At 40.7% G+C, this 15,795-nt stretch overlaps 1 pseudogene; it reads left to right on the top strand.

Annotated features, from left to right (window-relative positions):
- The first annotated feature begins 292 nt into the window (after positions 1–292).
- LOC131258176 (cellulose synthase-like protein E6) lies at positions 293–15,451 on the top strand (annotated as a pseudogene).
- Positions 15,452–15,795: the final 344 nt, after the last annotated feature.

The following is a 15,795-nucleotide window of genomic DNA, read 5'->3' as shown; positions in this document are numbered from 1 at the left end:
TTGAGGTTGTAATAAAAGTATTGTACAAGGATAGCATAGTCAATTTAGAGGCTGAATTACACTAAAATAAGGCACGATGCAGAGTAGGTTTTATCTTTTATTTTTTATTTTTTATTTTTGTCTGGTTGTGGCTCCATGCATTACATCCGGCCTCCAGCCCAAAAAAGAAAATTTTAGTTGTGCTGGCACTCTAACGTCATATACATGTCATATACTAACCCAAATTAAAAAAGAGAAAAAGTGTGCAGACCACTGACCCTCACGTAAGGTAGCATAATTTGACCGGTTTAATTTGACTTTTGTATGCTATTTATGCACTTAGATTCGAAGTGCCTGCGTATCATCCATCGCACTCTGCCAGAGTATCAAAAATTTTCTCAATCCAAAAGCTTCCTGAGAGAGAGGGAGAGAGATGGGAAGTGAAAGGAGAGGAGATGGGTATCTGCCTCTCTTTGAAACGAGAGAAGCAACGGGTAGGATTGCATATAGGTTGTATGTTATCTGTATGTTTTTGGGCATTTGTATGATATGGGCGTATAGAGCAACTCATATTCCAAGGAAAGGAGAAGGAAGATGGGTTTGGATTGGTGTGTTTGCTGCAGAGGTTTGGTTCGGTTTCTATTGGATTATTACTCAATCCGTCCGTTGGAATCGCGTCGACCGTTCCACCTTCAAGGAAAGACTCTCCCAAAGGTACGAATAATCTGAAAAAGAAACTGATCGTTGCCTGCACCACTCCGCAAGGCGATCTCAGCCGTTGGATGTATTAAATATTTATTTTTAATCGCCCCACTTAATTCATCTAACGGCTCAAAACGCCTTGCACAACAGAGAGTGGTGCAGTTCTCTCTCTCATTCTTGCGATGAGACGCGGATTGCGTGGTGAACCCCAAGCGCCACGTGGCTACATGCTGTAAGGACTCTTTGGGGCCACCACGATGTATGTGTTTAATCCAAGCCGTTCATCCGTTTTTGTAGTTCATTTTAGGGCATGAGCTCAAAATTGATCCACATCCAATACTCAAGTGGACCACACAAGAGGAAGACGTGGGGATTGAATGCCTATTGTCCAAAACTCCATGGAGGCCGCAGAAGTTTTGGATCAAGCTGGTATTTGTATTTTCCCTTCATCGGGTCTGTGTGACCTCATGAACACGGTGGAAGACAAATGCAAATTACCGTATGCGTTAGGAAAGTTTTGACGGTGGATGTTTTTATCCCACTGTTTCCCGTGGTTTGGTCGACCCGAGCTCTAATTTCTCAAAATGACGCGACTATTCGACTCGGTAAACTTAACTTGTCCAACTCGATCTAAACTGAGTGGGTGACTTGGTCCAAATCGAGTTGGCTTTAATCAGTCCGGATTCAAAGTCGAGTCGGAGTCATGACTCAATCTAAAACTCGACTGGTACATATGTATCTTTTGAAAAAAAAAAAAAAAAAAAAAGAATAACCGTTTCAAATATAAGATGAGTGTAGTTGATATAGAAGCTGCAATTCTAACAAGTGAATATAGGTTTTGAGTTGTGATTTCAGCTCGTGTATACTTATTACATCCAACTTGATTTGGTGCCGGCTCAACCTGACTCAATATTTATGTCTGGGTCAAACTTGGTCTGAATTAGTTCAACTAGTCTTGGACTCTAGATCTAGTTAGGCATGCTGGACTCGATATTGAATCGGGCTCAATTCGAGCTAGGCGTATTTCAAAACCGAATCGGGTCGGGTGAGCCATAACTCTGTCAGACTCCACTGGATGCCTAGCTCTAGCACTTAAACACATACAGTAAATTGGGCCCTACACAGTTTTTACACCAGGTAGCTATCTGTTGGGTTCAACACGCACTCCACGTCTCTTTGGATGTTGCTGTGGATGGACAGTAGTAAAATGCCACGTTTACTGATTATGGGGAATCGTAACATATGTTCCTACGATTGTTACTACACATAAGTAAGGCCCACCATGACGTGTATATGCTATCTAAACCGTTCAAATGGACCATTGAACTTTGAAACTTGAGTCTAGCAATGGTCCACACTCAAGTGAATATAGTCGTGGATTCCGATCGTTGAGAAATTTCAGAACATGGCCTTTGATTAGAGGTGGGCATTGAGTCCAGTCGGACCAAGTTAGGTCGAACTCAACTCCATCCAATACTATTAAAACCTTGATCGGAACTCGATCTAACTCAGGATTGAGTCCAACGGGTCTGACACGATCCAAGCTGAATCTTGGTTGGATTGAACCGAACCAAGACCGACTCAGTCAGAGTCGGATCGAGTCTGCCTCTGTTCCAGTCAAACTTGTGTACCTAGGGTCGTCCAGAGACACCGTCAAGGCTTCGAGTTGTAAGAACGGGCCAAAGGAGAACAAAGTTACGTAGCCCCAGAGTGATGTATTTATTATATTTATACTGATCATCCATTTTTCGAGATGATTTTAGAGTATTAGAGAAAAAATAAATCATATCCAAAGCTTAAATGTACCACACCATGGATAATGATTTTTACTGTTAAAAAATTCATAGGGCCCACCAGAACATTTATTCTCCGTCCAATCTGTTAATAGATGAAGAGGAAAACCAAATTTCATATTGATCCGAAACTTCCATGACTCCCCACTACATTTTTGCATTGCAGTCCGCTTGATCTTTAGATCTGTCTTATTTTCCTGTTTAAGCACCGAGACGAGCCCGCCAAATGGATGGACGGTTTGTATATAACACATCCCTCATGACCACAGAACTTGTTAAAGTCAGCAGTGCAAGGTACACGTACGTGCTACCTACCTGCTACCCATCAGTCAAGAGTATCGGTGTGAAAGGTAGCTTACTGCGTACTAAGTAACTCAGTGCCCTAAGCGTACTGAGTATACTCTGTGAGTCTCACCTTCATTAATGCATTTTATCTAACCCGTTCATCCATTTTTCCAAATAATTTTAGAGCTTTAGTTAAAAATATGAAGCTATAAAAGTATCAACTGGACCACACCAATATAAACCGTGTGATTTAAACTTCTAAATTTGAAAAGTTCCTGTAGCCGCAGAAGTTTTAGATCAAGATAGAATTTGTTTTTTTCCCTTCATCCATTTCTGTTAAATCTTTTGAACAGGTTGGATGAAAATTAAACATCACTGTGTGCCTTAGAAAGGTTTCAACAGTGGAAATCAATACTTCTACTGTTTCATATGGTATGGTCCAGTTGAGGTGTGTGGATATACTTCAAATTTGGTTTCAACGACTAAAATGATCTTTAAAAGCGGATGGACGGTGTGGATAAACCACATATATTCAAGGTGGGCCCAATAGAGTTTACTCAGTATGATAAGAGCTATTGTACCGAGTAACTCAGCACGCAATCCCATTTTCAATTTTGAGCGTGACAAGTGTCAGACTCGGTGCTCCAGGCCTCAGTTGAGAGGATACCACTCTCCTGCCACGTGGTGGTCCGTGCTCCGTAGGCTGAGTCGTGCCATTCATTTTTTATATTATTTTATGGTTTCAAATTAAAAATGAAATATATCTCAATCTTAATTGGACAACATTATATGAAACCGTGTTGAACGTACGTTATAGGGATTGGAGAATGTCGTGGGGATTGGATCGGTCCGGATTGACCATTAATTCAAAGTCCACTCAATGTATGGGCAAATCTGAGTGTGCTTATTCAGTTCGACCTAGTTATGGCTTTCGGTTCGGATTGAATCAGGTCGGATCGAATCGGATTATGCCCGGCTCTGCCTTTAATTGATAGTGCTCGCGAGGTGAGCCCCCCTTGATGCATGTTCATGTTCTATACATCATTTTTTCAGACACAATTCCAGAAATGAAACAAATTATTTATTTATTATTATTATTTTTCCATCCAATTTTGTTTCAACTTAACAACGGTTTGGATGGTAAATAAACATCACTGAAACATTACAGTAGGCCCTAGTAAGTATTTAACGGTGGAGCATTCAATCACCACTGTTTTCTAGTGTATGGTCTACCTGACAATTCAATCTTCTTCATTTTTCGGCTAGTGCCTTAAAGTAACCTGGAAAAATGGATTGACGGTGTAGATTTAGCATACATACATCGAGGTAGGCCCCACATTAAGGGCCTCGGCCTTATTTAATCATCTCCCACTTTAATCATGAAATAAGATTGCGTATTAGATGACCCAGTACGTTTTACCTACTGGTTAAACTCTGTGGGACCCAGCGTGAATGTATGTGGCTATCTTGAGCCCCAAATTGGAGCTTATCCAAAGCTGGCTCACAGGAAATCAGTCGATAATGATATTGACGGTCGAAACCTTCCTATAGCCAACAGTGATGTTTATCCAAAACTTTTATGGCCCTGTTAAGATTTCAACGGTTGGTGTTCAACGGTCTCATGTTGTGTGGTCTGCTTGAGTTTTGGATATGATTCTAGTTTGGGTGGTTAAAATGGATGGACAGGTTGGATAAGATTCTTAACTCATGGTGTACCCAACAGAGTTTTGGAAACTTCTCCAGCTCTCCAGAAGTTTTTAATGGTGTACGTTTAATCCCCACTTTATAATCCATTTAAGCATTGGGCCTGCTCATTTTTTGGTTCGTGTCTTAAAAGCGTGGATAAAACACTTCCATCACAGTGGGCCCCTATTGTCCAGCACCATCCAAACATTGTCCATATTAATCAACGGTTAAAAATCATTGGTTAGTCACTCGGACATGATCTTGTGCTTGCGGTCCATCTGAGACTTGGAATTTCATCATTTTTAGGCAAAGCATATATTTTAGCGGGCTTATCACAACCATAGTGTTAAAAATTATATATCTCACTAATTGGGAATATTAAAGTTGATTTAGTAATTAAATTCAAACCCCCGTAAATATACCATGTATAGGTATTTTTGAATTAAAGTTGATTCACACTCCAGGGTGCCAAACACACCGAGAGGATTGCCAATCCAGGGGGTTTCCAATCCTGGGGGTTGCGAATCCAGGGGGTTCCAAATCCACGCTCCCAAACAGGCCCTTAAGGTAATGATGGTGGTGGCAGTGGAGTGGTTTAAGATGCATGGGATTGCTATATCCCGAGACAAGTTTATACAGTCTGTTTGGCTTCTAATCCATCCAACCAAGGGATGGGATTAATTTTACAGTAACGATGGTGATGTCAATGGATTGTTTTAAGATCCATGGGATTGCTTATATCCCGGGACAAGTTTTCCAGGTCTATTTGGCTCATCATGCATATCCTGAGATATCGTGATCCCATCCCTCCTAATACCGTGGGATCGGTCCGCCAAACAGGCCCTAAGTGTATCACACCAGAGAGCAGTGGTTACAATGATTCTCACTGTTAAAATATTCGTAGGACCCATTGCAACGTTTATTTTCCATCCAATCTGTTCATAAGGTCATACATACCTGGATTAATAGGAAAAAAAAAATCATATTGATCCAAAGCTTCTGTGACCCATAAAAGATTTTCAATGGTAGACGTTCAATGCCCCACTGCTTTTTGCAGTGTGGTCCACTTCATCATTGGATACATCTTATTGTCTTGGCTCCAGCCTTACGACGAGCTCGCCGATTGGAAATACAGTTGGGATATAATACATACCTCATAATGGGACCCACATAACTTAGTGACGTCAACACATCAGCCAGTTGGGTGGTGTGTGGTACACCAGCCAATCCGCTTCAGAAGCTTGCATCCAAAAAAGGCAAAGAAAAAAAAGGCGGATTCGATTACGAAAGTTTTGTCGCTTGTACCGAACAAAAAAAGTATTGCCAAAATAGTCACACTCATTGTACGTGAGAGGCATCTTTCGACAGCATACACGGGCATCCAATTACGAAGGGTGGGTCCCATGGTTTGGAAATCCAGCCTGTTAATCTGTTATTTACAACTCTAGATAGAATATGACACAAGACTTTCTTTGACAAGACAATCTTAACCTTTAATTTTGTGGCCCATGGATAGACGGAAGAAGAGAATATCAAGGTCCTAATATTGGTCTCTGGATCTCAGGACTTAGGAAATATTTTGGCATCCTCCATTCATGTTGGGAATGAACAGATCAACGGTCTGGATTATTGAATCAAGGACCCATTAGTTAGACTTGAAAGACTATTACTTTCCAAAGATGGTGGAGAAGTTTGCTAATTCAAGCGCGAAAATAAGTGCAAATATGAAACACGTGTGTAAGATCTGAGCTTTCCATAAGATTGGAAATGATGCTAGTGTCTTTATTCTATAAGATCAAAAAATTTCACTCTTCATTTGGGCCACAACGTACAAAGTAAATAGGTTGCGAAATGTTTTTTTCTAGCCATTCATTGGTTTTGATATATGTGGCCCAACTGAGGAGGCGAAGTTCGGTTATTTTTATGTCAGAAGTTCTAAATAGCGTATCACACCCGATAGAAAGCTCCGATGCCATACACGTGTCATAATGTAACACATGACCTTGCGTCTGGGTGTGTACGGATTCACACGCGCGTAGAGATTGAAAATCTCTTGTTGTTGATTGGATGATAGCGTTGCGTCGCGTACCGACTCCCACCTTTGATGATCTGACCAGTTATAGCTTAAAACATGCTAGAGCCTTTAGTTTGGACGAGAGAGGACCATAGCCCGATCATCCAGACCGTTGATCTTTTGTGACTCATAATGGATAATGGATAATGGATTTGGATTCCCCGATCCTACATGTACATAAAAAATTTACCAAGATTGGATGGCTGTGATCTTCCAATCTTGTACATTTTTGGTTAGTGCCATTCAAAAGTCGCGGCCCATCAGATGAGCTATTGTTCCTTGTGAAAACTATTCACACTCAAGATCCAACGGTGGATGATGGCTTAAACAAAATCTGTTGAATATTGACCACACATTTAGCTGTTCTAGCCATCTGAATCATTGGACATTGTCCTCTTTGAACGTGGACCGTTGACTGAACACTTGTATTATTTGTGAACTAGATACGAAGACGAATTACCAGGAGTGGATGTCTTTGTATGCACGGCAGATCCTTCCATCGAGCCGCCCATCCTAGTAATCAACACCGTTCTTTCGGTCATGGCCTACAATTACCCTCCAGAGAAGCTGAGCGTCTATCTATCCGATGATGGAGGGTCGGATCTGACGTTCTATGCTCTCTTAGAAGCATCTCGATTTACCAAGCATTGGATTCCCTTCTGCAAGAAATTCAACGTGGAGCCCAGGTGCCCCGCAGCCTATTTTTCCACCATGTCTGGCCCACCTTATATTAGAGAGGCCGAGGAATGGTGGGCCATGAAGGTAAGATGCCCATCGAATCCTATCATCATATGATCCTTCTGTTTTTTGTTTTTTTTCAGAAGCGTGTGCATGGCCCAAAAGTCACACAGATGTACCAATCTTAACCATGTAATGGCTGGCTATCAGATGGACGGTTAGGAATAAGGTGGTCAACGGTCCAAATTCCATGAGTGTTACCACATGTTTAAGATTGTTCGATCAGTGTGAATTTCATGCTATGCTCCATCCATAATTGAACGGTCCGGATTTCGTGCATGTGTGCTTCGTGTATGGTCGCCCACTGGCTTATCAACAATGCACAGTTTTAGTGTATCCGTATGGACAGCCCACACGAGTGTAGAGCGCTTCCTATCCGCATGCAGCAACACATGTCAATGGAGAGCATGTGGGGGAGGGGGGGAGATCAACCCTTTCCACCGGGTGGGCCACACCCTTTATCTGTGCCATGAAATCCGGTAATTCCAGTCTTCGGAAACGGATGGACGGCTACAATTTTGTTCTTGTCATCTATTTCTTTTCTAAATGGATCTTGCACCCATGGCCTATATTGGGATGTGTGCGGATTGGGCTGTTCTCCACACGCCCGTGGGCTTAGATTTGAAATATTTCAAGTGTACTCGCCTTGCATGTGGAAATGAAGCACACGTGTGTGAGATCGGAGCCTCTCATCGAATGAATCGCCACCTTGTACAGATTGGGATTCGGTAGTGACCGCTCCAGTACCGACATCAGTGCTGGAATAGCTCTGTACGCCCCACCATGATATATATGTTTTATCCCAGCTGTCCATCCATTTTTCCAGCTCATTGTAGGCATGATTGCAAAAATGAGGCAGATCCAAATATCAGGTGGACCACACCATATGAAACGCTAGTGATTGAATGCCCACCATTACAAAATTCTTCGGGGCCACAAGTTTTCGATCAAGCTAATATCTGTGTTTCGCTTCATCCATCTCTGTATGACCTTGTCAACAGGTTGGATGGGAAATAAGCATTACGGTGGGCCTTAGGAAAGTTTCAATCGGTGGGTTTGATTATCCTCACTATTTCCTGTGGTGTGGTCCATCTAAAACTTGGGTCTGTCTCGGTTTCGGCATCAAATTCTAAAATGAGCTGGAAAAATGGATGGACGGTGTGGATAGATCACATCCATCATGGTGGGGCCTACATAGCTTTTCCAGCACCGACACTGGTACTGGAGGGGTCATTATCGAATCCTGAGTCCATTCCACATGCCTTGTCTCAAATGTCAGATCAATCTGACCTTCATGTCGACATGTGTGATTGGAATCTGGACAGTGGTCGATTTCTACTACCCTTTCATCTTCTTCGTCGGCATCTAGCCCACCTGAATCTTGAATTTTCTAATCAAGGCATCTACGTACCTTCGGGGTTAGCATGATAAGAGACTCGGATCTCTCACGTGTGATTTGTTGAGCATGATGATCCCACGCATGCTGTCCAATTATCAGGCCCCACAGACTAAGCAAGTAGTTGATTTGAACTGGCACTGTAAACATCAACTGGATGGTTAAGATCTAAATCAATCAACGGTGAAAAATTAACCAACAAACACAGATCCATTGATTAGTGACCATGATCATTTAATCAATTTTTATTTTTTTTGGAGATACATAGAGGGGCTATTTTATTTTATTTTATATGTTTTAATCTGAGTATGTTTTGGTTCGGGGGGGCATCGAAAGTGGGTTCCATCGTATCAACGGCTTGGAATCCTATGTTTTATTTGCACCATTAAAAGGAGGGTGGTGACTCTTCAGTTGCACACCCGGCATGGTTGAATGGTGATTCAGACCGTCCAATTCTCTGGACCAACTGTAGATTGCTTCTAACCAAAAAAATTGCACTGATCAGCTAATACTAGCCATCTAATACTCCCCTTTGAATCTGGACCACTTTCTATTTTACTCTGAACCATCCATTTGATAGCCATTTATCATACGGTTACTATTGTTTGGACTGCATAATTTTAGAGATACGTTCAATCCAGAATGGGACCCACAAAATTCAGGATTGCAAGATCCTAAATTTCCATCTCACTCTCAAAATCAGTAACAAAATTAGTATGGCCCACTCATAGTGAGGGACACATCCTTATCAAATTAAGGCCGTTGGTTATCATTTTTTTTTGTTTTCCATCAGTTTAATTGTACACATGTGGCCCACATGACAACTACACGGCCCAGATCATGATCTCTTTATTTTTCTTGTAGAAAATGTATGAAGAAATGGAGAATCGCATCGATACAGCAGGTAAGTTGGGTAGAATTCCAGAAGAAGTGCGCCAAAAGCACAAAGGATTTTCTGAATGGAATTCAGGAATCACTTCGCGCGATCACCAGCCCATTCTTCAGGTATATATACTATAACTTCTATGTTAGTCCCACAGTCACAACACGTGTGGCAAACAAAGTATGTGTGATCTAAACCCTTTATCTGGTGGCCCACCAGAAGGATGGGCTATAAGCCAAATATTGATATGGTTGGACATTTCTGACTGTCCAAAAGATACAGAATTTTGTATGGTTGGTCCCCGTTGTGGATGAATTCCGGCTTACAATCACATTGATTGGACCATCTTGACCATCTGATTTTGTGTTGGTTTTAGAAAAATGTCCATTTTGATTTTCAATCCTTGGTTATGGCTACTAGTTGGATGGTTATGATCACGGGTTTGAATGTCAGGACGAAAGCCAGTTGACTCATCCGAGTCAACTCAGTTTCAGGCCTCAACAAGCTCAGTCAGTCTCAACCATACCCTATTTGTTCCAGTATTTTTTTATTCTTCTTTTTAATACCATTTAGGCATTGTCTCGTCCAATGTGTACCAAGTTCCAATATGCATGAAAGGCATAACGATATGGACACTATCTTGGAGAGAGGCTCGGTGAAATAGACATGTTTGTGAAGATGTCAATTGCTTGTACCTAGACTAAAAGACTATGAAATTTTACTATTCATCCTAAGATAGTAAAATTTCTTGTTGGATAAGTTCTAACCCGCATGAAAGGTATAATGACCTGGGTGCTGTCTTAGAGATAGGGTCGGTGAAATAGATATGTATGTGAAGGTAAAGATTTTTATTTGTCTTTTACTGGCTTATTTGTACCTAGTTATATGATGTAACTCCTCTCGTCCAATCATCACTTATCAGCGTAATCCTTACAATGACCTGGGTGCTGTCTTAGAGATAGGGTCGGTGAAATAGATATGTATGTGAAGGTAAAGATTTTTATTTGTCTTTTACTGGCTTATTATAATGTAACTCCACTCGTCCAATCATCATTTATAAGCGTAATCCTTAGAAAAAATATTTAGCCCAACTCCTATCTCTTAATTGATTTGATTAGACAGTTGCTTTTTTCTGGTCAAATAAGTACCTAGCATGGCCAAGTCATATAGAAATTCGGTTGAATAATTTCTTCCACAAATTGGGATTGAGACACATGATTACGGTTGTCCAATCAATGTGATTTTGGCTACATGCCATCCACAACAAAGAATATACATATAAGTCATTTGTATGGTTGATGAGTCACCCTGGTGTAATACATGGTTCTAAATTCTGGTGATTTATTAAAAACTCAGCTGAGTCAACTCAAAGATGTTTCAAGATAAGTCATTATTATTTATATCATTGATGCATAGATCGGTTCTTTGCTCTGCAACTTAGTCTAATATATATATGCATGCCGTTTGCTGATCAGAGTAAATTTCTTTTTATTAATGGTTTTTTAATATATTAACATTTACAGATATTAATTGATGGAAGAGGAGACCCAAATGCTGTAGATAATGAAGGAGTGACATTGCCAACTCTGGTATACTTAGCACGTGAGAAGAGACCACAACACCATCACAACTTCAAAGCTGGAGCTATGAATGCTTTGGTAATCTAGCATGCATTGACATTCATGCTCCCCCATACGTACATTTGCATCCAGCATGATCACTGGAGGGGACCCACTTGTAGCCATGGACAGCTTATCAGAACCGTCCATCTTCCAGGCTGATCCGAAAGCATCGATTTGTACTGTTGACCGTGGAACATGGATAAACTTTATGACAATCTCCTTAAATGCAAACCAATTGATATTCAGGATCATCTGCTTAATTAGTGCAATTTTGGACAGCAGCCAATCCATGATGGTACCCAAAAAGATGGACGGTTCCAGTGACACAACCAAAGCTGCATGTGGGCCCCATTAGAAACGCATGCTAGATGTATGCTTGTGTCCAACTACTTATACATGAGTATACTATCATAATAAGAACATATATGTATAAATACCTGTGTTCATCATCATTTCCATCATGGCCATGTTCATTATGGTTATTCTATGCAGATAAGGGTGTCGTCGGAGATAAGCAACGGGTCGATCATCTTGAATGTAGATTGTGATATGTACGCGAACAATTCGGAATCGGTGAGAGACGCACTGTGTTTTTTCATGGATGAAGAAAATGGCCACGAGATTGCTTACGTGCAATTCCCACAGAATTACAATAACATGACGAAGAACGATCTTTATGGAACTTCCATGAAGATAATTTCTGAGGTGGGTACAATCAAAATGCAATTTGTTCTCTAATTACATTGATTTTATTATCGGCATACTAATATTTTAGTTACCAATACTCAATTTCTGTTCAATTGGTCACATAATCCTGGCCTCTGATAAGATGACTTTTGATGATTGTAATTGGGTGGTTATGAGAAAGTTCAATCAACTGTCAACATTCAATTAGCAGAAGTCTTCTAATTGGCCGCTTGGATCATCTAAACATTTAACTTTTGGTCATTATGGAGTTGATTCAGGCTCTTCTTCTTTTTCTCCAATTTGAATTTTTGGGTGTTTCTTCTCTAATTTGGATTTTTGAGCTCGGAATGGATTTATATGTCCATAATCATGATCATCATCATCTTAGTCTTCCTCTTCTTTTTCTAAAATTAGAAATAAAAAATAAAAAATAAAAAATAAATCCAATTCAACTCAACTGAATCACGAGTCAACCGAGAAACTAGGTTCGAGTCAAAAGCTTCTTAGATTTCCAACCCAATGATTAAGCCTAGATTGTTAGTGCTTGTATAACTATGGTATTTGTATTTGTCATGGGATCCTTTTACTTCATTTTATGTTAATTTCTTTTACTTTTTTGTTTCTCATGTAGGTAGATTTTCCTGGATTGGATGGCTATGGAGGGCCTTTGTATGTGGGCACTGGATGTTTTCACAGGAGAGAGAGTCTAAGTGGGAGGAAGTATAATAAACAAAATAAGGAGAAATGGGAATCAATCTCCATTGGGAGGAAGGTGGATGAAAGCTCACATGACTCGGAAGAGAGAATAAAGGGTCTTGCAACTTGTACATATGAGGAGAATACTCAGTGGGGAAATGAGGTCTCTCTCTCTCTCTCTCTCTCTCTCTCTCTCTCTCTCTCTCTCTCTCTCCATACACTAAAACTAATACCATCTATTTGTTACTTACTGCAATGCCCAACTGGCCGATGGAGTGGCCATGTGATCACGTTCCCTGTATACAGAGGAAATGCGATAACAGGCCAAATCTTTGGCTTGGCAGGTGCATTGTGAAAGGGACATAAAGAGATCATCGTCTTCATCGTCTATGATAGGTGTCAAATCTACAGAGAACTTCAAACCCACAAGATAAAGAAAAAATCTAACTTCTCTAAAGATTCTAAGAAAAGATGTCTAATCTTATCAAACCTCTCGTAGAGACTATAAGAAAAAAATTAAAAGTCACTATAATACTCTTAAAACTCTAAAACAACTAAAAATAATAACAAGATTACTAAAGTAATGAAATTTTGACTCTCTCTCTCTCTCTCTCTCTCTCTCTCTCTCATTTTTTCCAAAGTAGTAAATTTTAATTCAAAACACAGATTTAACTCCTAATGCGATTGAAGTTCATGTAATGGTTTAGGGGCAAATGACCTTTGATATTTGCCAAGTAGAACTCATATATGGCTTTTTAATGACATATTATATCCGGTGATCACAAAGTTATGGCCTTCAAAAGCTATAGTCTGTGCTAATCCTTAGATTGAAATTTCCATCCCACTTTATGGTGTGGCCAACATATTTTTAGCTCAGTAACATCGCCCATTTTTATCTCAACCTTCTATTCCATGGGTTATTGATTGGATGGCTAAAATGGTGAGAGCAGGGTAACCCATGAAATGGATTGTGTTAGAATAGTCTGGATTCATCCATGGACTATCCATGTGTTTTAATGGAATCTTGATACAATCACTTTCAATATATCGTACTGATCTCTTAGGTCCAACATATATATAGTCAAATCATCATCTTGAAATAGCATTGAATTATATATTAACTAACTTGATGCATGTTGATTTGCATGTAGATGGGACTGAAATACGGATGTCCTGTGGAGGATGTGATTACAGGCTTGTCAATCCAATGCAGGGGATGGAAATCTGTATATTTTAACCCAGTGAGGAAGGGTTTCTTAGGGCTTGCACCCACCTCATTAGCACAATCTTTGGTGCAACATAAGAGATGGTCTGAGGGTGACTTTCAGATACTTACATCCAAATACTGTCCCTTTATATATGGGCATGGCAAGATAAAGCTGGCACTTCAAATGGGATATGGCATCTACTGTTTTTGGGCTCCGAATTCCTTTCCAACACTATTCTATGTCATCTTCCCTTCCCTTTGCCTCTATAAAGGGATTTCCTTATTTCCGTCGGTAACTCTCTCTCTCTCTCTCTCTCTCTCTCTCTCTCTCTCTCTCTCTCTCTCTCAGGCAAGCGAATAGGAAAGTAGCCTTTATCCGCGGCAACCATATTACCGAACAGCCCGAGTAGGCTTCCGATGCGGAGACTATTCACACTGAGGAGTCTAAAGCCGAACAATGGCTCTACGGAACATTCTCCCGATGAAAGCTTAACAAGTGGGCGGCCGGAAATGATTCTATGGCAACATTTTCACCAAATACTGGGTGAAATTGTTCTTTTGTGTGGGGCCTATTGGTGATGTGCTGATAACATCCAACCATCCATCAGATGTGCCCTGGCTTGATTTAGTCATGCATAGGCAGGAACTCTAGTGAAAAATTTAGGTGGGCCACATGACAGGAAACAGTTCATAGGATCATCCACGATTGGTGAAAAGGCCCCCACCATTTTGCGTATATGCCGTCCAATCCATATGGTCGGCTCTGCATGCAATCAACGGTGTACATTCCACCTCAATTGTTTTCTGTTGTGTGGCTCATGTGAGTCATGGATGGGCTTGATTTTTGGTTCGACACCCAAACGATTAGGGAGGGCATTATGATGGTTAGAGTAGATTTCATACATCACGTTGAAAATATTACAATGCACACAGAAATTTGTTGCATGGTTAGGATAGTGGATGAATACACCTCTACTTACAGCTCAACGTAAATTACATTTACCATATGCATGGTTGAACAAGCTCCAAAACATAAAATGGCGTTTTGCATGGTTTCAGATCTACAGCCCATGGTTCCTACCGTCATTGCCGAGTACGCATATAACATCCTCGAGTGCCTTTGGCATGGTATGACACTCAAGGGCTGGTGGAATGAACAAAGGATGTGGCTACTGAAAAGGACGACTTCCTACCTCTTCGCGTTCGTGGACACCCTCCTCCTCCTATCAGGTATTGCCAAGTCAGCATTCATCATCACAGCCAAGGTGTCCGACGATGACGTGTCCCAGAGGTACGAGCAAGAGATCATGGAGTTTGGATCCAGTTCACCCATGTTTACCATCTTAGCTTCTCTTGCAATGCTCAATTTGTTTTGCTTGATTGGTGGGGCCACGCGAGTCATGATGGACGGTGGGATTAGTGTTCTTGAGACGTTGATGTTGCAGTTTCTTTTATGTGGGTCATTGGTTTTGATTAATGTACCTCTCTATCAAGGGCTCTTCTTTCGCAAAGACAAGGGTCGCTTGCCAACTTCCCTTGCTATTACATCCGTAGTTGTAGCTGTGTTGGCTTGTTTAATTCCAATATATTAGAAGATGTGGGGATATGGTTGGTTTATACAAGCCATTGATCCAATGTCCCTGTCATGAATGAATAATGAATAAAAATTCCTATCAAGGAGGTTTTGAGTATTTGTCAATCAATATTGTGGGACAAAACAAATGAATGGTCTGAAATCTGAATTGTTGGATCGTTTGTCAGAATTGAAAATTAGCGCATACTGTCTGAGATGAAGGGAGCGTATGTTGTATAATTCCTTCTGCGTAAAATGGTATGAAATTGTGTCCGCACGTCACCCCTCGATTTGATTGTTGCTATTCAATCAAACACGAGGCCACGTGTTAATTAACAAACACGATTTGTATTCAGTCAAACATGTGCGATGAGGATAGTGTGAGCATGTCAGAATTGTGCTTGACTTGAGTTCGATTGAATGCTTATGACCCCAGGTGCCAAATTAGCTGTAGGATTAGATGTGTGAAGATTG

The sequence above is a fragment of the Magnolia sinica genome, chromosome 10, assembly GCF_029962835.1.
Source record: "Magnolia sinica isolate HGM2019 chromosome 10, MsV1, whole genome shotgun sequence".
Taxonomy (NCBI): domain Eukaryota; kingdom Viridiplantae; phylum Streptophyta; class Magnoliopsida; order Magnoliales; family Magnoliaceae; genus Magnolia; species Magnolia sinica.
The sequence above is the reverse complement of the archived record's forward strand: the minus strand, read 5'-3'. Positions and strand labels throughout refer to the sequence as shown.